Raw genomic sequence first — 25,140 nt, 5'->3', positions numbered from 1 at the left:
TACGCTGGAATAACTTAACTTACGATACATACTATAGACAGGATTACAGTAAGCATAGCGAAGAAAATAGGTGATGATTTTTTTTATATTGCTATTATGAACTCGCAGTCAGTCTATTAGTTAATATATATGTTAGTTAATATATATATATATATATATAATAATGGCATAATAGTTGGTTCAGTTTTGCTTGGATAATTTGGACTCGGGCATATTAATATATGACCTGACGTACGCAAGGCTAATTGCCATTTTCATTTGGTTCTTCGAACCTTCATATAGCTAGAAGACCTATCTTGCGCACCGTACTCATCCGATAGTGCCACTCAGGTTCTTTCTGGTCATGTTAATTTAGTGTACGGCATCATACCCAAAAATACTTGCCTCCAAAACGTATGTCCTGCTATATTATATATTTCGTAAGCCATATATGTACCACTAATTCCACCGGAAGTTCTTAGAGTATTCTCACAGTTCCTACCTTCAGCATTGCAGCCGAGGACGCTCTCCAAAGCCATCATCTCTGTCGTAAAGCGTTTTGCCGGTGTATAACGGACGGCAAATCATCGCAATTCTATATAAACTATGTCAGGACAAAAAGGTTCAATGGCTGTATAGAACCAGAGTAGGTGACTATCTGGCCATTGGTCACTACGCGGACAACGAACGAAAGAAGGTTAGTGACAGTACGAGTTTTTGTTTTTATTTTCTAGCCATTTACTTAGAGAATACGTTTATGAAACACTCGAAATTAACACAAATCAACTAATGTGGACAAGAACAAATAGTCATAAAGAATACGCTGAATATCAATAACAATCGTACTATTCTATTTTGATACAAGTGTTGATAAATTTAAATGAAAGCCGCTGGAATTATTTGAGCGTATCTGTCTTGGCATAAACGTGGCTTTTGTCCTTTTCAACACGAATCAGTCAAATGACAAATAGTAACGTACGAAGCGGACCTTTTTGGTGTTTAATGATACCACCTTTATGTCTGTATCCGTTTTAGCCCCCCTTCCTTCCCCCTGTGTGGGGCTCCGACTGAGCTATCCAATTAGGGTACAACGACAGCGGCGGCCACATCTATGAGAGACCCAAATGATTTGCCGACGGTTTTTACGATGTTCGCGTGTCGGAACGTTTGTTCGTCTGCTTTCTTGCTACCGGCAAAAACTCTTTAATGTCGCTTCGTCGTAACGTAGACAAATATATATATTGGGTTGTGCATCACTATGATGATGCCGGTTGCAGCACGCGCGTTATTCTTTGACGTACTCTATATTTGGTCCCCAAAATCCTTTTTCGATGTTCAGGCCTTGATAGGATCGTACTTTTATCACCGAAACCAAATTCTGCAGGACGGTACATTCGAACGGAACACTTGTCTTTTTAAACACGCAGATATTAATTAAAGGACAAGAAAATGTAAGAACAGACGCGAGTATCCTCATATGCGTAAGGACATCAAAGGAAAGGGAACTGGCGCAGTCTTAGAAAACTGTTCTGAAGTATAACTAATTGGGTATGTCTCCAATGGAATTTTTAAGATACATTTAAATAAAGACATAGTAAAACATCTATTGGCGTCAAGAACAACGCAGGCAACGCACTAATTTAGCCACGTCATTGCATTGGTTCTATATATATATATATATGGTTAAAAAGCCATAGGTTTTGTACGCCTTAATGAAAATCTCCTTATGTTCCTTTGTACATCAACACTTTGGATATTTAGCCTAGCATAGACCTATAGTTCTCGAGACGGCTGCAAATTGCGTCCTCGAAAAGATTCGTTGAGAGGTACCAGGCATCTTCGTCTCGAGTCAGACGGGACGGAATTAATGGACACTCTTCTGTCAGCCGCTTGCACAAACGACGGGGGTGCAGCAACTGGCAGACTGAATCTAGAGCGACAGGGCTGTTTCTGCGTGAATACTAGTGTTTTGGTCGTTGTCTTGCTTAGCTGGATACCTATGGGGGTAATATATTCATGATATCGATGTTAAGCTATATGGACACAACGGAGTGAGGAGAGCTCGAGTGTTGGGCGGGACTGGGAGTGGCCGGATAATCAGCAATTCGCTCTCTCGATGATAGACATCCGCGGCCCGAGTTAGGTTTGAACAACAAAGTAGTCTACTTCGCTGCCTATCGAATAAATGTCACCCATCGATGACTGTGCCAATAGTCCAAAGTGTGCTCGGTTTTCGAGACAACAGGAACTATATATATATATATACACACTGGTTTTTTTTTCTTAATCTCCGTGAATCGTCGCTTTGTCTGTCAGGAAAGCACGTGATTACTACCGAAATTTGAACATATTATACAAGGTGAGTAGCAGTGTATGTTCGGTCCTAAAAAATTTGCCTAATGTTAACACATTAACATTAGGCAAATTTTAGCAGATTTTTTTTACAATTTTAACAATTATAGCAGTTTCCTTAACACATATTTTTCGGTTAGAATAGACCGAAATTTGTTAACGCTAGAATAGGCCACAAAAAAGTTCAGTAGTAACATTTTCCGCTATTATCGATTTGGAATGCGTCTGCTAACCAGTCGTCCACCTAACCCGCTTCCCGACTTCCTGAATAGTATCCTTTTCTATCAGACCACACGCTTCCGACAATTCGCTCGATGAAACGCTGGGTTCATACTGTCTTCGGTTCCTTCATGTCTTTCCCCATTTACGTACGGAGTTTGCCCTCGTCGGTATCTCTCCTATCCTTCGGCTTCTTCCTTTGTCGCTTGATGCGGCGTTTGAGAACAAAGATCCGCCCGCCCAGTCTTTGCATTACTCTCCAGTCAACGACACAGCCAGTATCAGTGTCGACCGACCGCCAAAACACGAAAAACAGGATCCGGACGCGAACTGCCGAAGGAAGCTCGAGAGATTCGAGCGTCCTGTAACATGTCTGAATGAGGACACCAAGCCAAAAGAGGCGCACGCAAACCCAAATACGTCTTATTCGCTTATTTTTTTCCTCTTCTTTTATTTTTTCCTTCAATTATTCGACAGGAACGCCTGTTTTCAGCTGTCGGTTGTTTTCTTTCTTTCATTCTCGCCGTATCTCCCCCTTACTCTTCATATCTCTCACTCGCTCTCTCTCTGCCGCTGTATACGGGTCCCTCTCGACGTCCCGGTCTCGACCGTCTCCTTAGCGCACCCCCCACAGCCGAACCAGTTCTCTCCTTTGCTTTCACATCCTCGTGCTTATTTTCCACAAAAGAGAACAGTACGTCCCATAGCCCGTGGACTGTCTGACGAAACGACCGGGTAACGCCGGTAGAAGCGACTCCTTCCAAGGAGAACCCGTCACGAAAGCACGACACGGATTCGTTTGCTTGGAGGAAGAATCGTGGAAAAAAGTGCAGTCGCGAAGACGGCAGGCGTCAGCCGCGGAGAGCTTCGTAGGTTTTGAGGAGCAGGGGTGGCTACTAGCTTGTGCGTGTGACTCCACTCTGACTGGGGTGGTTGAGTGGGCAAACACATAGTTACTCCGCAGAAGGATAATAGTGGAGCAATCAGTGGAAAGAACGACGACAACAACGAGGGGTCGACAAAGGCGTCGATCGAAGGCCTTCGGATCGCTTACTTCGGGTTTCTCCTCGTACTTGGGGGCTTCGACGACTTCTTCGACAAGCAGCGGCCGCAGGAAAAACTGGGCAGAAAAAAGGGAGTGACAGGCTGGGGGGAAGAAGGGACGACAAAAGAAGCCCGACACGACAATAAGAAGCGTGTGCAAAGCCAGACCGTGCCCATCACGACGAGTCCAACAACGGAAGAAAAGTGCTGCGTCCAACCAGGCTGCATCAGAAGAAGACAACGGTACATCGAGTCTGAAGCAGTTGAAAATAGAAAAGCTAAACTAAACAAAATAGATTGCGTACGTGTGTGTATTTTGTCGAGCGGGGACACAGGTTTTTGGATGCGGTCACATTTGCAGCTGCTGCCGTTGTTGTGCTGTAGCGTTGCGTTGTAAGACAGAACATGGAAGCTAATGTTCACAGCTGAGGCAAGCAATTGGGTACGCAGAACATGCATGAGCGCATACGATGATTTTACCTATCGTACTCTAAGTGTGAAATCTGGGACGATCATTTTCTCTTTGTTTCATTGTTAATGTCGAACCACTTTGCCTTGTGCAGGTTACTTAGTGTCATATAATAGTAGTAGCAATAATAAAAGACAGTTACATGCCACTCGTGTATTACAATATGTATGAACCTATCTTACGCGCTGGAAGATAGGTAGATGCTATGAGAGATACTCTACGAGTATCATACATCGCGTGCAAGCGATAAGCGTAAGCCAGTCTAAAAGATCGGAGAGCGGGCGAAATAATCAAATACCACTGGTAGTAGCGCGACAATCTGCACGCGATTAACGTGACATACTAGCTAATACGACGACTAGCAACGACACCGCTACGCGATGTCGGGCAGCGCGTCGTTTGTGGGACCTGACTACCATCTACGCGACTACATATCTGTACACCGAACACGTCGCTATCTCCATCCGAAATAAACCATTGCGAGTACCCTACCCTATTCCCGCTCTCGCCAAACGTAGCCTAGAATACCGAATTCATTGGTTCTCTTTCAACTGTTGCAGGCCAGCATTCATGCTTTGGAGTTGGACGCAGTAATGCTGAAGGTGAGAGGCTCCGCGTCCCATCTGATGTGTGCCATGGACGACTATTTCAAGACGCCACTGAGTGGGGGCTGCCGCCCGACCCGAATCACTACTCTTAGCCGATTGCTTCTGCTGCTTGGGGTGACCAGCAGCTTCTGAGGAAGCAGGCGAACGATCTGCTTTGCATAGCTAAGTCATAAAAGGGTACTTAAGTTATTTTCGTAAATTAACATACAGTGCCAATCTGCCAGCGTAATCTCTATAACCCGCCCTCGCGTTCCGCGCTGCTCGGAAATACCGTGCGTACGGCTCGAACCATTGAGCCATATATCTATATATGTGAACAGTAGTTACTGGTGTGTTATAAAAGTTTCTAACGAATACGGTCAGCGTGAACCACACGTGCACGCTCGTATCATCGCCTTAGCTTGAGACTCTATCAGTTTCATTGGGAGTGGCGTTATAACCTTTCATGTAGCCGTTGCGGGTCGGGCCGATAAATAGATGTACATGTAATAATAATACGATAATACGTAATTGAACTCGTTCAACGGCTAGGAATATAGAAAACTTTTCGAGGAAAAGCGCGGCTTTGTTGCTAGTCTCCATATGTTGTACAGTATGACAATATGCGACACCTACCTAGATGCGATTGCTGATCGTCCTCACACGTGCAGGACTTTAGCCTGACCGTTTCTGCCATCCATATGATATGTGTGCATCAACTGTTTTGCCTATCTACAAATACTAGCATTCCATTTACGCGGACACTCTGAAGTATCTGCGAGCGGGAAACCCTCAGTTCATTTCAGTGAAAAGTTAACCTTGCTGCTGCTGATTTCTGAGTTGTGAATGAGAACAATACAGGCTAGGGTCGTTGGTTGGTCTTTCTACTGCACAGAGGAAGGAAGGAAGGAAGGAAGGCAGGCAACTTGGCAGAACGTCAGGGCGGCATGTGGGGATGCGCTCTCTGCGATGGCCGATGGTTGCTTTGCTGATGTCGGTGCTGGTATAATAATAGTGGTCGTCGTCATCGTCGCGTTGGCGATCTACGGCAGTTTGGCGGTTGATGGTCGGTGGTTAGCAGTAGCGGCGGGGGATGTTAGTAAGTGAGAACGAGGTCGCAGGACTTCTCCAGTGTGGGCTGTTCTGAGTGTTAGTGTGTCTGTCGGAGTATCTCTGTTCGTGTATGTGTGGTCCCGCGTGTGCGCGCGTGATGTTGAACAGCAGCCCGGCGGCGAACACCCACGGCACGGTTGTTCGGGGAGCGGCGGAGGCAGTAATGGCAAAGGGAGAGGGCCGTCTTCCGTGGCAAGAGTTGGTTTAGGGGCAAGCAGAACGGAACAGCGGGTGCGTCGCCTGACTAACGGCCTGCTTGCTATGGCCTGGCCTTTGCTTGCTTGGCCTAGTCGACTTCAGGCCTGCTGCTGCTGCTGCTGCTGCTGCTGCTGCTGCTGTGCCTGCTGGTGGCGGCCAGCCGGAGACTGGGGACCGCCGCGGGAAATTGGCTGCGCTATTGAGCGAGGGCGGGCACCGAAGCTCCTCCCCCACCAAGGCAACGACTCCCGCTCGAACAGAACCAAGCCCCGCCGAACCAAACCGGGCCACCGGAAGAGCGGCCTAACCGCATCGCATATGGCTCCCCCTTCCTACAGAGGGACAAAACAGAGCATGGTCAGCAGGACCCCATCAGCCGCAGCAGCACACATACATCCCCATACGGCGACAACGACTACTAGTAGTCGTCGTTGCGCCAGAATACGAAAAGGGCCACAGCAGCAGGCAACAGAAACGGTGACGACGACAGCAGAACTGCAGCGGGTACCGGCAAACAGGGAGCGCATAGCCAGAGAGCGAGCAACGGAGCGAGTACATCACGATGACGACTACACCGAGTTCCGTAGCGACACTGTCCCTTCTGTTCCAGGGAGCAGTCAGCAGACGAGCGACGGCTTGCCAGCCGATCGACAGCAAACGGGGAATGTCATCAGGAGGACGCGAAGATGGGAGGACACGGGCAAAGAAGCATTATGTGATGCCTGCTCCCCCACCCCAATCGGCGCACGTCCCCGCCTCTACACAACCTAAGAGCAGCCAGCCTCGACGGCAAGTACAAAGTCATGGAGTTCTACATTGCATTGGACATCAGAGACGACCGGCAGTGACGACGAGTCTAGTATGCCCTGTCGACACTGCTTTCGGTTCAAATAGTCCATGGATAGATCTACGCTCTGTGCGCTACCAACACCATCAAGCATCGGATTGAGTGGTACGAAAACTGCGAAAGTCACGATGAACGAAAAAGAACATAGTTCACTGTGCTTAGTCTGATTAACAACGGTACCGCATGATCATAAAGAGTAGAAGAATACAAGATAATTAAACGTGAGTATGCAATAATAAACTGATTAAAGATCACTTCTGTCTACATGAAGAAAATCTGTTAAATCGTTATTATACATCTATGTATGTTATAATATGGGTGTACCATACTCTCGGTTTAAATGAATGTTGCGATTTTCGCTTGTATATGTATATATATATATATATATATACGGCTGCACAGTAAGGTTTGCAAACGATTACGCAAGTTCTAAGATGTTTACGGCTATTACTTTAGGAACAAGATCCGCAGACCACGCGTTGCACCACTGCAATGCGTTAGAACGCGAGGTAAGTGATATGCTTGTATGGGCCTGGATTGTGCTAAGGTAGAAGAGGCCAAACTCTGCCCGATCTCGTTTGAAGCGTTGGCAGTCTGCATACAATAAACCCCTAGGGAAGTCTTTCAACACCCTGCCACCAACTCGACAGTCTTGTACGCCTGAGCCGAAGTGCGCGGTGAGGAAGGAGCTAGTCGCAGCCTTCAACCTCACCAGCTGCTGCTGCTGCTACTATTTTGCTGCTTCGCTCACTACTATTCGTGCTATACGAATGTCTTCTAGTATCAGAAAGGTGGGAAATGTTGAGCGTGCGCGTTGCACCTTTGTTAGACCACTCAATTGACCGCAAGGGCTGAACAGTCGTTTCTTCTGGGTTTTTAGAAGTCGGGCAAAACTTTTACATACGCAACTAGAATATATTTTTTCGAAATATTTCACACCCTAACCATACCTGTACTAGCAGCTATTTAATGTTTATTTTCTCAGCCATCATACAAATGTCTGTATGTTTTTTTTCTTTAATTGCACTTATCATATCATCTATCTCATGTGTATACATACATTCAAATGGGGCATTTAGATTCGGAAACATTTTGGCGGGTTGTTTGTTATGGCGGACATGCATTCATTCGTTATTTTTTGCTATTGAATGAAAGACACATTTTTTATAATAAAACACCAAACGAATTTTTGTAAAACTAGTGCCTGGTCCTCGAAATCAGCTATCATTCAAGTTTTTCGCGTTGAACGAGTAAAAGCTTTTTTTTGTTCGCTAGTTTATAAATTCGCGAGGTTTCGCGCGAACGACTTTTATGAGGCAACAGCGAAGATCCTCAATAAGGCTTAGATTAAAAAAAAAAACTCTGAAATGCACCAAAATAACTTTAACCCATCTTTGATAAACCATTTTGATATATCCTTAGCACAGAAATTAACGGTCGCTTTAGAGAAAAGAATATTAGTATTATGCTTCAAATAAGCTCCTTCAGCTAGCCTTTTTAGGACTATTTATGCCTTACTGCACCTTCCTAGTTTAGTGGCCTGCCATATATGTATATGTCTTATTTCGATGTCTGTACAGTATCCCGCCTGGTAAAGTTATAATATTTCATTGTGTTTAGCGCTATGAATAGTTATATTGAAGTTTCTAGTTGCAAACACAAACGTGCAAAATAGATTGGTTTCATTGTTCAATATAAACAGGCAACTGTGGCATCTAGCAAAGCGATAGGTTGAAAAATATAGCTGCACTTGAGATGTTTATCATTCTAAAATATATTTAGAGATTCTATTACGCAGATGGCAGTGATTGTCGGCTAGCCACTTACATAATGGTGGTCGAGAACTGAGTGACAAACTGTAGTTCTTAGTGTTGCAACCAGTATGTAGCCTTACTTTAACGGAGCGAGTAGAGTCCAGCGCCCCGACAGGTGTTGGAATGGCCTGAATGATCTACATCTAGTAGAACTAAAAACAGCCACCAGTTGGACGGTGTTGGGTACATTATTGCGAACCGACAATTAACCATAGATGTCTTTGATAGCCTCTTCCGATATTAGATAGATAGCGGTCCATTTCTGCTACACGTATTACTGCATATTACTCTTACGACATCAACTACTATGACAACCATATATTCTGTACTATGCGTTTTGTGGGAGCTTTACTTGAAGGTCGGTTCCTAAAGAAATCATATCTGGAAGGGCTTATTCTTCTTCCTTTCCATCGTTTGCTTCTTTTCGGCTGGCCTCCACGTTAAGATCACTGGATAGTCCTAAAAAGCGGGAAAACACTAAGGGCAAACGAATCAGCCGGTGAGAGGGCACGAAAAGAGAAATAGAGGCGAAAGCAGTTTCTGGGGATTTAGCAGACATCTAGTCGGTTCGGTTGGGTTGTCTGCCTGTCTGTCTGACCGACAGACGGACCAGGCGGGCAAGCAAGCGATTCCATCATCCAACCCGTATTTTCCTGGTTAGCCTGTTTGCCGAACAGACAACGAGATCGGATAGGACTAGTTTTCTGGGTTGTAGCCGACAGCATAGTAGTAGTAGTAGTGGTGGCAATGGGAAGAGTATCCTTGTTAGCGATAAGTCCCCTGCACATCCGGCGGTGCCGCCAACGCCGTCGTCGCCTCGCTTCTCGTGTTCGCTCTTCTTTCGGCGGCTCTTGTCTTCTGCTCCTCCTGAATGGAAGCACTCCATCCATTCGAATTCTGTTTGCAGGCAGGCAGACCCAAATACTTGCTGCTAGCTCCTACTGGCCTCAGTTTCCTTGCCCAGTTTTTTTGATAGTCAGTTGCAAGGCTAGTTTCCGTTTTGCTGCAGTACGAGCACAGTGGTCCTGTAATTCGTCCAAACGGCCCGTTTACAGACCAAGAGCTTGGCATCGTCGATCCCTTTCCTTCGTTGTTTAAGCATTGGCCAGCCAGGAGTAAGGAAGGAACGCAGGCAGGGCCTGCACAAGCAACATTGCAGCCCCTGGGTGCTTGGTTCTCTCTTGGTAACAACGGCAGTGGCAGTAGCAGCAGCCCTCCCTTCCCTTCACTGGCTGCTGATGCTTTTGCTCTTGGCCTGCCTGCACCAGTTATTCTACTTCGGTCGGTCCCTTGCAGCTTGGGGCTTGCCACTCTTCGTGCGTTGCTGGCAGCCTGCTGCTCCTAAGGGGCAGTCAGGAGTAGCTGCTGCTGCCGCTGCGGCAACGGCGGCCGCGGCTACTAGTCGGAGCAGCAGTGACGGTAGCGCCGCAGGAGGAGCAGGACCCCTTTCTCCTACCAGCCATAGCAGCCCCCTCCCCTAACCGTCTTATTATGTACACCAAATTACGTACAAGCCGCGACGACGACGACAACGACGGTACCGCTTGTGCTGCCGCTACTTTACAAGAGAAGAGGCAACGGGGCAGCGGGGCAAACGAGCGAGAGCGCGATGACTGGAAGGAGTGTGACAGAGGCGGGAAGGGGAGAGAGAGGCAGAAAACGGGAAAGGGACAGGCAGGCTCAGCTTAAAGGACAGGACGGGGGATGACGATGGTGGGAATATCGGCACACACCGCCACCGGCGACGAGACAAGATGGTGGAACAGGATCAGCAGCGGTCGATGGGAAGAGGGCAGAGAGGAGAAGACATAAGAACGAACGGAGTGGAGCGAGTAGGAAAAAGAACACATAGAGATCGAGTGGAGCAGATGCAGCAGCAGCGGCGACGGCAGCAGAGAAAGCAGCAGCAATAGTGGAGTCGCTGAATACTTAGGGAAGGGTCAGGGGCCAAGAGAGGACGAAGACTCCTATGAGCGCCACAACGATGAGGGTCCTTAGGGGAAACGGGGCAAACTGGGACTGGTGTTTCCCCAAAGTTGCGGTAAAGTAAAGATGGAGGGGTGGAAGGCGCGAATCCTGGAAGACCTTCTACTTCGATGTTGGAGGCAAACGCGGAGAGGGGGGCAAGAACCCGGCCGAAGAAGCACCGGAAGCGGATTAGACTGAGGCGACGCGACAGCCAAACTCGGCAATGGTGCGATGACCTGCTGGTTGCCGACGTCTGCTTAAGCATTGGCTACCTCAACAAGCTGTGCGGTAGCCAAAGCTTAGCTTGTTGAAAACGAATGTCAAGTCAGATAGCAGTTATATCGACAGTAGGCGCCAAGGAAGCAAGAGATTGGATAGCACTAGACAGGGAAACATGAAAATTAACGGCTAAAAAGTTTTACAAATGCTATGTTGTATAATATACAGCGTAACATTTGTGAAACTAATATAATATTTGAACGATTGGTTGCACATCTTACCAGCAATCAGAGTTCTTTCTACGAAAGGAAACGCTGCGGTTCGACAAATTGAGCGTTTCAACACAAACTGTATATTCTTTCCTTTGGCAAAAAGGCCTAGTCAGCAGAAGTGCGACGCACCGTTTACACAGTGGGTTTAGTTATTAGACAAATCTCCCAGAGCAGCGTACAACGAGGTATTAGATCTTCCTGACATTTGGCTCCGCAGGATACCCTAGCGCTATTTTCATATGATCATAGTGTCCATGTTAGTTAGTGATGACGATTCCGTCGTTGAGGCTACTCCTGAGTGGCTTCGGATATATTTGCACCTGAAATGAAACAACGAGCATACGAAGGAAAAGCTGCCAAGATTCTTATAGTCGGTCGACAGTCGGGATTCTGCTGGTGTTGTTCACAATGGTGAAAGCAAAAGAAAGTCTTTCTCAAGGAAAAGCCTGCGGTCGACAGCGCTGTAACTGTGAGAGAAAGGTCAGGACTTTGGGTTGGTGTTTTCGTCGTTTGCTGGACGAAGGGCAAAGCCACAAAAGAATGAAACAGGGCAGACCCACCCAAACGCCAAAGCGACTAGACCTTGACGGCCATCCAGACTAGCCAATAGAGCTGGGAGACCAGCTGACAGTGAATTTGGCCGGCTAGTGCGTGGCGGCTGGTCCAACAGCGAAGCAACCGGCCTGTTCGGATCAGCCCCTCAGTCAAGCTCCTCTTCTTTTTCTGTGTGTGCTCACGTACGCTTACTCTCGGCTGACAGCGCTTGTCATAAGTTTGCCACTTTTTCATCGATTTAGCCATCGTCAGGGTGCGGTGCTTCGGCTGCTGCCAGATCTCCAGGGAGTTGCATGCCTCATCTGGTCTGTCCCAAGCCCACCCGGGTCCTGGTCGTCGGCCTGATTGACGTCAGTTCCCCCTCGCTTTCCCTTCTTTTTCTTTACGCCCGTCTTTTGCCACTGCTTCCCTCGGCACCCTCTTTCGGCTTTCTCTTCTAGTTGAACCTCCCATAGTGGTGCAACTTAACTACTGCTGCTCTATCACGGCGCGTGTCCTCTACACATATTTCCCCCAAAGTCTGCTAGGTGTCGGCTGTCTCACTGCTGCTGTTGTTGTGCACGATTCATTCACGAACGATTTCCATAGAGCACATAATGTGGCAACAGCACCAACAGTGTCGACGGTAGCAGTCACTGTGAACATGTTGATTTTTGCTAACGCTGTTGCTGGCAAAAAAGTTCACATATGTTAGAATTAACTGAAACCGGAACATTTCTTTATTAGAGTACTCTACACTTAACTAGCATGTCTTCCGCATGCAGTGAGCAGAGGAAAACATTTTTCATATAAGTTGTTCAGTAAATGCTTGCAATCCTTGAAGCGCATGCTTTCGTTAATTGAAAAAAGAGGTGAAGATAGGCCTAAATTGGGCTAACATCTGGTTTAGTGGTCTCGCCTGCCGCCTTTCCTCTCAAAATAGTCCACAATTCAAAGAAGTGCGGTAGGAGATAGCGGTAGTGAAACGGAGATTCAAAGCAATTCGACGACGGGCCAGCAATTTATCTGAACACAGGTCGGGATAGCAAGACGAAAAGGACACAGTAGTCAATAGGAACAGAACGAGAGTGACGAGGTGACGGCGAAGGCGTGTTGCAATGCCGATGGCCACGTATCTGTCTATCTCGTTGTCTTCGAAACCGTTTCACTTTATCCCATCTTCGCAACGATATACAACAGGCTATAGTAGTCATCGAGATACTAAGGGTGGCCTCGGTTTCATCATTCGTCGCTTCTTTCGTTAACCAAAGTGTTCTCGGTTTGCCAGGCGATGCGAGTTCCACTGCTGCACCGAAGCTCGAAACGACGTACATCGCTGCCATGCCTAAGCTGGTGAACATCGATTCGGATGTTGTTATCCGCAAGCCGCTCCCCTCAACGGGCTGTTGCCGATGAAGTGCCTTTAGTTCCGAGCTGATTTGAGCTGGCTGTTCAACACGATCTTAGTATCTAGTTGCTAGTTCGCTCGAGTCCTGACCGAGACCATTGCCACCGTCGCGTTGCCGTTGGAACAGGTAATCTATTAGATGGAGAAAGGCAGATAACATATACCTAGAGAGGTAGCTATAGGAGAAGAAGCAACAGTAGTATACTCGGCCGGGAAATAGAATGTTCACTGCCAGCGAGACAACCGCACAGGTCTGCGGCTGGCCCTTTGCCTGTCGTCCTAAAAGAGACTATACAGACACCCCATTTCTGTTTTCTTTCTTTCCCTCGCGTTCTATGCCCGCCTTCTTCTCTGTTACTCCACTAGCAGGCCGGTGGATCGCTGGTAGAAGAGGAATCGGCCCTGCGATAAGGCTTATCTATGCCAATGAGTACTCACTCCCATGCATGTGAGCGCTTTCTATGTTGTCCTAGTTTGACCAAGCTGCAGGGGAAATGGGGAGAAGGAGGAGGAGACAACGCTTCATCGTGGCAGGGTTTTCTAGCAGACGAACGAACGACGGCAGACGACCCCATTCCTTTCCCTTTAGACGAACGCCTTTCGCAGACATGGCGGATCGAAGACCAACATCCAGGAGCGGCGACTAAGAGCCACACCGAGAAAATGCCAGCGGTAACCAGAGAGCCCTTATTCCACTCTATTACACCGAATACGGTCGATGCTTGAAGTCAGTGCGTGTGTGCAGTAGCCGAGATGCGGGCGGATCACAGACCAACGTCACAGATATGCACTCGAAATGGGTGCAGACATAGCGGGGGAGATGAGGTGGGGCAGAGGTACGTAGATAACAGTCAACTGATAGAGGAGCAGGGGAGCTGGAGAGGAACTGACAGCTGTGCCGAGAAGAAAAGGAATTCTGTCTGAATGCACAGGGACAATAGCAATGCTACTGTTGTTGTTGCGCCTGTTGTTGGCATTGCAAATACAAGCAACAGTTGCTTAAGATAATGCAACAACAGCAACAACAAGTTTTGAAGCGAACAAGCACCTGCCGCCATTCAGCTAGAAATTATATGTTCACAGTATTGGATCTCGATTGCTCAGCTATTCATTTTCGTAGTTTTTCTTGTTTATTCTACTTATCTTACGTTGATCATATACGCCTACAGGACTTTCGGGTATCTTGTAAATGATGAAGAAAAATGAAGTCAATGGCAGACCATGACTTTACGTATGCTACAAAAACTATTCTGATACTTTTTATCTTTATCTGCTTCCGCTATTAATCCTAAGTTTCAACATCGCCTGTATTGCAAGGCTGATCGAATCCCGATCTGGTGGGCGGTGCCTGCTTCACAATACATTTGCGTTCTGATTTTAATTTGGTTAATTAGAGGGAGCAAGACGAGATAAGAAAAGCTAAGAGGATCCAGTTTCGCTGTGCATGAAGGCTCGCATGAGGGGCGTCCTTGTTTCGCTTTTCCTACTGCTTTACTTCGTGTGGAGTCTTTCAAGCCCCCAGTCGCTTCCCTACCACTCTTTCCTTTCTACAAACTTGTGATTCGAATTAGAACCAGAAAATCCTAAGAACGAAAACTAGATAGGACCCGGCAGATGCTTGCGCTTCGCTCTTTATTTATTTACACGTGAAGGGGAACAAACACACCGAACTTCCCTTTCGAAGCCCTGTAAGTGACTGACTTTGCAACAAAGACGAGGACCACCCGTCTTCAGGGGTTCATGGTAGTGATTTAATATTAAGAGGGTCATTCTCTACGACCTGAGGAAGGAAATACGAGTACGAGGCCGGACAAGGGCAAGAATCGCAGAAGGAAGCGAAAGTGGAAAGCCAAGAATCTGTAGGAAGACACATCTAAGTACAGCTGCACTGGCTTAAGTGGCCAGTTCTTTCTCGGACAGCTTCGCAGAATTCATCGTATTGTTTACGTCATCAAATTTCAGCCGCTTCCTGCCTCGCGTAGCTTCACTGAGCAAGCCCCTTTTCCAAGTGCAGGAAAAAAGGCCGCTGCGGGAATGTGCTCGTAATAATATCAGTATTTATTTCGAACTAACATCTGATAAGCTAGCATCCTTCAAGTGTGTTCAAGCAAGTGTATTTTGTGGTAAATGTTAATCTGTTCTATTTATCACATTGCTAACCATTGTTGTATCATTTGGATATCCTTTTTGTTTGGTTGTTGTTGTTGGAAGCACAGTCATCCATCTGATCAGCATCGTCTGTTCGCCTTTTCCACCGTGGCCGATGCGATTTCATTGATCTCGTTGTCGACTGCCACACTATAAGTGTGCGAATGGATGTGTGTGCTACCTTCACGCAGCATGGAGGAGTGGCGGGGCGACATTGATTTTCTCTGCTCTCGCATTCTCGGTGGAAGTCTCGATCGCTTCCTGTTTCGTGTCTCCCATGAGTTCTTCGAGCCGTTGTAAATTGGGGCCGCTGCGGGGCGCACTAGGAGCAATCGGTTCGTCGCCAGTTGACTCTCGGTCGTGTGAGCTCAACGAATCTCTGAGGTTACGAGAAAGGCGGGCCCTAGGCCCACTACTACGAGCACCATCAAGTGCCGTGTGTCAGAGAAGAACCAGCTGCCAAGCCATTGGAGTCAGCAGCAGAACGAACGAGCTCCAGTAACGTACTAAGCCAGAGCGGTTCGGGGCGAAGCCGGCGCAGCATCAGCGGTAACGGGATGGAGCCTGGATCATTATCTATGATCAGCTGTATCATTTAACACCCCCGCTAGCAGCCGTAGCACCGAGGCATCGCTAAGCGTGGAAGGGCAGGCCGACAAGGCGGCAGGGCAACTAGCTTGCTCTCTCGCTCACCCGTTTGCCCCATCACTCTTAGCCACTAGACACCCGCTACTAGCACCGCTACTGCTATTGCCACCTCTCGATTTTTTTCCAACTTCGCTAGCATACCCGCCCACCCCTACGTCGAGAGACTCCCAGTTCCTGGGTCCTGACTCTTAGTTCTCCTTACCGTCGTTGGCTCGTTTCCTGCCGGCAGCAGCCGCTACTGCGATGGCTGCGACGAACGTTCAACATATGGACGACGGAGAGCACCCAATCCCCAAACGTCCCTTACACTCTCCACACATGGTTCGGAGTGAAGGCTCTGCCCTTGAGTGTTGGTAGAAACGGCCGGGAAGCGGACTGTGTGGGCGGCTTGCCCTTCGGACTTGGCCGTCGATCCCACTAGTGGCTACCAGTGCCCCGATTGCTGCCCGTTTGCCTTCGAGTTTCCCAGGGACTTGGCCCCCAGAAACTGCTGAGGGAGAGAAAGAAGCTGGTGGCTGGATGGTTGCCTGCTAGCCGGGCGCCAGACCGCCAAACTGGGTGAAACTCAGGATCGGGCAAGTTGCTGTAGAGTGAAGAGCCGCTGCTACCGCTAGGGGCCGCACGCATTGGGGATGAAAAGGGCAGATTTAGGGGCAGTTTCTATCATTAATCTCTCGATTCTCCATCATCTGCTCCTGCCACCGATGCCCGAAACGATGCTTGGCGTAGACTCCTTTGCTCCTTCATTCTCCGTCATCCTCTCTCTTTCGATCCTAACTTCGAGCTCGTATCCTTCTCGTTGGCGTCTTTATACACTTCAGCTCACAGAGACCGATCGAAGCCCCATTCGCTGTCCCTGCTGGCCTTGGCGTCCTCACAGACGTACGCGTTCACTACACCGAATTGAACTGAATTCGTCGAAGTCGGTCGGTGGTAGATGTGCAAACTGGTACACTGGCCTCGCCTCCGCTGACGTCGCTTCAGTTGTAGATGCAGCACACTGGCACGACCGGCAATCCCGTGATTCTAGCGATGGCAGGGCTTTAAGAACTTGACCCTCAACTCGACGTCAACTAACGTCCGAATCTACTTCGCCCTCTTTTTCTCTTATCTTCCTCCCATTGATGGTAATGTCGCACGGTACAGTGAAGCCTGCTGCCTGCAACACAAGTGAAACAAGTGATCTGCCTGATGCACACACATGACATCTGCGAGACGCTCAGTGACCCAATAGGCCGTCCAGTCAGTCAAACTTCAGTAAGATATTGGGCCAAGCTGTTTCGCTAACAAATAGAAGCCTCTGACGAAACGACGGAGGAAGGGTAAAAAGGGGCCAGATAGAAGAGCGTAAAAATTCCGCGCTCATGACGGATAAATATAGCTCAAAGCGAGTGCACGAAGAAGATGTGTTATACGAGAATGACCGATGCTGCTGTATTTACTTTGAGTGTATTGAACCTACGGCACGTTTGATAGCAGAAGGGAATATATATATAACGGTATATATGTCCAGTGCATTTAGGTTTCACAACGATTAGACGCGCCTTCATTTAGTAGCTTCAATAACTCAATGGTATTCGCACATTTTTTGGCCTTATCTTTTACATCTGTTATCTCTCAGCTGTCAAGGAGACTTCATTTGCATGCTAATAAAAGACGGATAGGGAATGGAGACGATAGTGGTGAGGTATCTTAATGAAACGCGCATTCGCTATCTTTTTGAGAGCCACTGTAACCCACGACACTTAGCGTCGTGCATCGCCAATAGGTACGACGCCATATATTTACATCTACTCGCGCATTGAGTATGGGAGTGAACAGATAGCGCGTGATGGCGCACTCCGTGAAGCGCGACATTGTTGGAGTGGGGTAATCATGGCTAGCGGTGAAAGCGGTGCTACTCCTGCAACTTTCTCTTTCTCCCTCTATCTCCTGTCTGTTCGTTCTGGCAAGTGGGCGGTAGGGGGATAGGCCAGATGGGCATCACGCGCAGAGTGTGTGCTAATGTTGTCGTGTGCCTCCGATTGCCCACTGCCTGCTCTCATCGTGCCCCTAAATCGACTCACGCCCCTTCAATCAGGAAATGATCACTCATCAACTACTTACACCCGCAGCAACTACCTATGTAGCCCTCTTCATTTCGTGTTCCCATGCGGCAGTAAATGTGACCGCTGCCGCCGCCACCGTCGTCTTCCATGACGACCCAACTTTTTATAAGCGATTTATTGATTTTCTTTGAATCGAACAGAATTAACGCTTAATCGACGGAACTGAAGGTCTATTATTATATTCTTTATCCGTATGTAACTTGCATCTACCTATGGGCGTTTGTAGATCCGCATACGTGACGGTTCGTGAAAGTCGAAAGGAGTAATTAAGACATTAAGAAGAGAACGTACATCTTCATATATGGTATCTGTGTTTTTGTCGAAGACATAGAAATGGCTTTATAGCAGAAGGCTCGTCCATGTGATTGTTATCGCGATTTCGGGACCCTTCAGAGATACAAATCCTACATAACTGTTTCCAACAGCGTGTTACTCACGCAATACTGAATCGTCATGCAAACAATCGGTCGATTCTGAGTTTTAGCATGAAACTTGGCGTTTCGAAGAAAAAGTAAAACACATTTAAATTTTGCATTCGAAATCAGACTGCGGCCTACACTAGGACCAACTACTCAGACGTGCTAGTATACGGCAACTATACGTGCGAATAGATTATAATCGCTGATAACTAAATAGATGCAAGAATTGTCCTGCACTGAATCAAACTTGAATGATGCATGATATTTCAGGGGCTGAAAATACAAAAACTGTGTAATTGTGCTTTTCTGACCGACTACGTACACAGCGCATGTGGTGCTGCCTCCCCAGTTCATGCATAGACGGCAACATCACCAGTAGCAGCGGTGTGGCTGCCGGTGTGCCTTCGATGGTAATATGGTAATGGATCTGCTTAAAAAGTACCTCCGAAGCGAACGGTCCCTGGCCCCGTCAGACCCTCGCTGCATGATGCTTTCATAATCTCGTCCCGTACTCTCTTCTTGATATCACAGTCACAGCGACCCCCACCTCTCTAGCCGCCGGCCACCCGCGTCACGGCATAAGTCTCTCCCTGTTTCCTGCTTTGGGTGTATCGGTTACTTTTGCAAGCCATATCCATCATCTTTCATCGACTCTACACTCATTCAAAGACGGCATCAAGCAATGCGCAGGTACACATAGACAGCACGCGGACATAAAGCAACTCACAACAGCCGTCATCGATTGCGACCAATAGCCAGCGAATCTACGAATGAATTCAATATGACGCCAAGACACGAGAATGTAGGTGTATTTGCCAATCGTTTTATGCTGTCACTGCGTTACCGCTCAAAGCGTGCTGCTCATCATGACGATTATTTTTTGGGGTTCGTACTGTAAGCATTTACGTGCAATAACGTAATGGCTGATGAGAACAAACCCAGGTATATCTGTTCGCATTTCATCGTCAGTCGCTTGAATATGCTCAGTCAAATGTATCGTAGGACGCACGTAGGATATGATCAAAGGGGTGCCAAGGGCGACAGTGATTTCTTGATTGATTGATTGATATGGAGATAATACCGAATCCGTTATATATATATACACACACACATAGTATACCAGCTACATGCAAGGCCTTATCTCTTATAGGCTAATGTAGCGATAATGTAAAAATTTACATCGTAAGAAGCCTGAGTCAGAGGTTTGAGTGGTTACTTCTAAAGGTACCTAGCTGTGATTCCGTATGTGATTTTCCTTTATTTCACTTACACTATGCCATAACACGTAAAGCCGATACCGCATTTAAACATGCGCTACTATGCGAAGCAGCACCGCACGCCATTTCCAAGTCGAATAGCTCAAGTATTTAAGATATGTCTCATAATACTTCAAACAATGCTTCCCAACACGTTTAGTTCGTGTTTTTCAGATGTATAAACTGAGTGTTTTGTTGCTCTCTGTATTATGCAAGAACAACCCATGCGAAATGTGTTATTGTTCCTCACGAAGACACTTAGAGAGATTCGACTTCTACACTCATCAATAACAAAATCACACAGTCTACGGCAGCAGTTACGGCGGTGTATCATCGAAAGTCAAAAGACCAGGCGCCCCGTAAGTGATGGGTGGGTGTATGTAAGAGAGACCCGTCCTTTTTCTCTTATTTCGTCTCCACCTCTCGACTGTCCGTTACTGCTGGGCACCAGCTGAATACGAAATGGCGTACGCTAGTCTGCATAAAAAGAGACAAACGGAAAAGCAGAAAAGATACAAGCTGAAGCGACACCAAGCTAGTCGTCAAAGCAAAAGACACAAATACTATAAAATTCAGTATAAGACATGAACGCTCAGTGGACAGTGTTCGGACCAAGCAACAGTGAGCTGCGGGTCTTCAGCCAATAATTGTTGCCAGCTGGGACACAATGATGAACATAGACCCGTATTAAAGCTGTTCTTTTCTATTCTAAACTCTTTGTGGGAGGACGCAACTTGTAAGCGTGAAAACTAAAGAATCTGTTGGATCATCTGACCACGAACGATGATCTACAGGATCGAGAAACCCTACATTTGAACTTTACCCAGTAGATTATTAATGTATACATTATATATCGACCAAGCGACGAGCTCCTCGTTCGTATATTAAATGCTGCCTAGTTGGAGTTTGACACTCCAAGGAAAGGCTTTAGCGAATTATATACTTCTTTGTTCTTGCTGAAGTCGGTGTCCTATTGGTAACTTGAAGAAAGTAACAAAACCCGTGCGTTCAGTAATAGACTTGTAAGTGACCGGTTTGTGCAGCAAGCAGGCGCTACCTAGAACCTTCTAGGACGTGCACCGTATCGAGTACCAATAGTTGCACTAGTCTACAGAATCGGACGATGCTCATCGAGCTATCAAAAGAAGAGCCTAATTGGCCAATATATCCATACACTGGTGCTTCGGCAGGCAACTGGCTACAACGTCTGACTGCGCTAGAACGTTGAGGCACAGCGACGGTGAGGCATGTTCGTTCGATTATGAAAAAATGCACGGAAAGAACTCACGTAAACAACAAGTCAGCCTGAGGTAACAAAAGGACTTCTATAAAAACGATTTGACAGAAGCGTCTTTTTGTTGCTCTGGCTACCGGATAGCGAAGCAGCAGACTATTTTTAGGAAAACTGAGACACTCCGCTGTAGAACTTCTTATCATACTATAGAACACATTTCATTCTGGGTTGCTGATGGTCTATGTCTACAACAAGTGAAGCAAAGCTGTACGTCCGCTGAAGGTGGCTTAGAGGTAAGTGATTGGCACCGCATTAGTCTAAATCTAAAGTCAATTACCACTTTTTAGAGGTAACATATACCGGTCGACGCCCGTTGCCATTATAAAATAATCTAACGCTCACTGCATTATAACAATGGATCGTCAAAGCAATTTACCAAAATGTAACATATCAGTACGTTTGTGAGTGCTGGTGTTTTCTAATTTCACAACAATAGCCAGTACGCTATTAGTTCTCGCGATAAGAAGGCATACACTCAAAGGTAAAGTAGCCATATTGCACCAAAGCGATATGGTGCTTCGCATTGGCCTCCACCAAGTTGGGAAATATGTTAATTATCAAAGTGTCTACTTTTATGGCTACAACCTTCTTGTACGCGAGATTGTTGTGTCGATAAACACTTATCTGAGAACGGTGAACGCCCTCAGCGCGCACCGGCACTAAGTTTCTCCAGAAAAATATTAAAATAAATTAATATCTCCAACGGTTATCCACTATAGGACAAACAAAACCACGTGTTTTTTTTTTGGTATTTTAGTAACTTTATCTTTCCGAAAAAGGGTTAGGAGAAATTATATTCTATGTGCCAGTACCCATACGACTCAAGCGAGACGATACAATCGCCATAAACCAGTTGTTGGAATTATCGCCTAGCACTTTCTACCAACCGGGACATCATAGAAGAATTTCTAAAAATCTCTAGACAAAGTTGACGTCGTTAAGGTTTGGCAATTGTCTTTCGTACTCACTCTCTAATCTGAATATTAAGGGGTATAATATGTTTGATTCTAATATTATTTCATAATATAAATGTGTTATTTTCTTCTCTCTCTCTCTCTCTCTCTTGCTCGCTCTCTCTCTCTATATATATATAGAGAGAGAGAGCGAGAGATATATATATCCTAGTATGGTAGAAAAGCACAAGATGCCCCATTTGTGCAGGCCAATCGCCGACTCGTAGCCGGATTTGTGACGACCCACTTGCTTGATATTTACTATTTCGAATGCGAAATTTCAAAGCGTTCGGATATCTGCGTTTTTATTTTGAAAACACTTCGAAGTGAGTAACTTCCGGCCGATTTTCTTTTGCAGAAAACAAAAATGGAGTAGCAAGCATCATGCATGTGAAATGCTATATTTGGTTTTTACGTACTTAACTATAAGTCAATGCCGGAAAGTTAAGTGGCGAGCACCCAATGATGCGCTTAATGACAGAAATATTAAAGCAACTCTCTTTCCGCGGATAAGGACGAGAATGTCAGGAACAACGAGTTACGCTGGAGGATCGGCAGATCAGCTTCAGGATAAGGATTCGAAATCTTACACGGGTCGTATTGGAACGTTCTAAGAGATCAGTTGTTCTCAAGAGGACCTACAGCAAGGATTTTACTGAAGAGTTTGAGATTCAAGCAAATGCGGTTCCATCTATAACAATTATAGGAAAGCACAAACGTGCCCAAAGAAAAATCTAAGTCCATGTATTTACCAAATCTAGTCTGTGCAATGTTTCCTCTTCCCAAAGTCAAAGAAGCGCCGGAAAAGACAATGGAGGAAATAAAAAAAAAAAAAAATGAGAGAAGAGCCGAGGTCAGTTCTGTACTTTAGATTTTCACAGCTACTCTACTGACTGGAGAAATTCAGTGTTGATTATTTCCAAGAGGTTGCAATGACTGTGGCACATACTGAGAGAGCCGAATTGTGAGCGTACAGATACACACATAGATCAAATGGAAAAACATTTTGGTACGCGCATCTATTTACATCTGTGTCCCCGCATTCTTTCTCCGATACAGGTGGGAATAAAGGATCCTCTGATACGTTTTATACTATCAAATTGCATACCTTATATATACATACTTACTTCATGCAATTTTCGAACACAAGTGCTATACCTGTACGATTTGTTGAGCAAAAGTGCGATCGTTGTATTTGTTTCCTTTCTGTTTTTACATAGGGTATGACTACCTCGGATCTAACATGAGAGCAAATGGAGGTGTCAACAATTTATTAGACGACAGAGAACTCAAGGACACTTCAGTTCTTTCAGACTTTACCCAAATATTAATATGGTGTTAAAAGTAAAAATTGAATAATTCAGCTGAACATTTGTGGAACCTGTTTCCGCACACACCCAGGTCATATTTGAATTTGAAAACGCATCATAAAGCGTATATTATATCGTACTTCACAGCAGTACACCCATTGTTTAATACGAAATTTAAAACACTTCATTCTAATACTATTCTAGATAATACAACGTGTTCACAATGCATAAATATCTACATTAAATTTGTGCTTTTACAACAAATTCCCATAATTTTTTTTGCAAAACTAACTTTTTAGCTGAATTTTAAAGCTTGCCAGCATCAGACCAGAGAGCTTGTGAGTTTTGCTTTGTTCCTGCTAACCAACCTAAAGGCAGTGATCCTTTTTTCTATCGCTTATGCTTCTTTTAGTGAAAATAACACCTATTAGGAACTGTTAAACTCAAGCTCACCTTGAATGCCTTTCCAGGCAATTTCCAATCTGGAACCCTTGTTAAAGGCCCAATACTATAAGTTGTTCAGCGCCTTTTCGAAAGGCCTATACTTTTCTTTTATGAATGCTTTTCAAAGTTGGACGAACGCTCTTCTAGGCTAGAGACGTCTCTCATGTTATGACTAGTCGAGCCATCGCAAACGACGCAAGTATATTTGGCATCTTCTAGATTCATGCACTTAAACTTTATTACTCCTATAACAATCAAAAGGGAATATCCACTCAGTTACTTTTGAGTGCGTTGGTCAATCCCGTAAATCTACAAAACCCAAATTAATTGATGTTGCTTCAGCGGCTGCTTCTAGATATGAGAAAGGAAGTATTTACCCGTAGGATTGAAAGCGTTCTACAGTACAGGTTTTGGCTTCCATGCTTTTGTCTATATTCTTTGAAGCAACGACGCCTACTTGTGAAGCTATTGCATCACTTCGATGACGCGCGAAGGTGTGTTAAGCATATATGTTTTGAAAAAACAGCTTTGCTTAGAACGCGAGCTTTAAAGAAGAAGGAGAACCACCAAACGGCAGAGATCGAAAGCGCGGGGTCTTTAAAAGTATGTCACAAATCTAGCGTAGAAGAAGCTCTGTAACAACTGGACAGATCGCTGTAATCAGTCTCGGCTTTGATGACTTATCTTCACATAAGGGTCTACGCAGACGTAGGGAGTAAAGCGTGTCGTGGCCATTTTTACTGGCTTTTAGTACAACACAGGCAAATGCATCGTAGCGCTCGAGCGACATATGTTTTAAAGCTAAAAATTTGCTTCTCGTTGAAGAAGGTCTAGACGAAGGCGCAAGTACGTTCTGCCCGACAACTTTTAGGTGGAGAATCCTCAAGGGATCTGTGTTGACGCATCACAAACTAACAATGCTGGTTTCTTGCCTAGCACCCAAACGTATACGTAAATATAACATTTATGACCCTGTCCTCCGAGGCAAGCGAACTAGCAATCATTATGGAAAACTAAACAAGCTGCTGGTGAATTACAAATGTAAAAAAAGCATGTCACCTATTATTAGAAGTGTTTGCAATTACAGATATACATACAAATTTATCGATAGGTTTCATATACACATAACATTCTACAAAACTCGAATCTAGTCTATGTTGGTCCTCTTCTATTTCTCACCCCTTTCTCATTACATTGAAGAAAAACGGTAAACTGCCAGTACTGGTGCTAATCTGGTTATGTTTCTGTTAAACTATCCGCATGGAACCTGTTAATCAAGTGTCTAGACGGGACACCTTCATGCGGGAGTCACCAAAGGCCAAATGAGTCTACTCTCGGGGCGTTTACTCCACACGGCCATGTCGGCGCCTGTCGCAGCCCATGAGTCATAGACCATAACCCACCACCATTTAAGCTATCTAACATGCCGTCGTCATCATCCTTGTACACATTTCGGATAACTACCATAAATCGACATCTTTTGAGTGCCTGTCTATGTACAGAGCGGCGCTCATGTTTGTATAATATGTACGTGTGC

The 25,140-nt window shown here is 46.0% G+C and overlaps 1 long non-coding RNA gene across 1 annotated transcript; it reads left to right on the top strand.

The window, feature by feature from the left end:
• The first annotated feature begins 6,128 nt into the window (after positions 1–6,128).
• Positions 6,129–23,382, top strand: LOC147751957 (uncharacterized). The gene is made up of 3 exons (XR_015315441.1): positions 6,129–7,029; positions 7,265–7,599; positions 22,208–23,382. It is a non-coding gene; the product is annotated as an uncharacterized LOC147751957 (long non-coding RNA).
• Positions 23,383–25,140: the final 1,758 nt, after the last annotated feature.

The sequence above is a fragment of the Varroa jacobsoni genome, unplaced genomic scaffold (assembly GCF_002532875.2).
Source record: "Varroa jacobsoni isolate VJ856 unplaced genomic scaffold, vjacob_1.0 contig00916, whole genome shotgun sequence".
Taxonomy (NCBI): Eukaryota; Metazoa; Arthropoda; class Arachnida; order Mesostigmata; family Varroidae; genus Varroa; species Varroa jacobsoni.
Note: the sequence above shows the minus strand (reverse complement) of the source record. Positions and strands in the feature narration are given on the sequence as shown.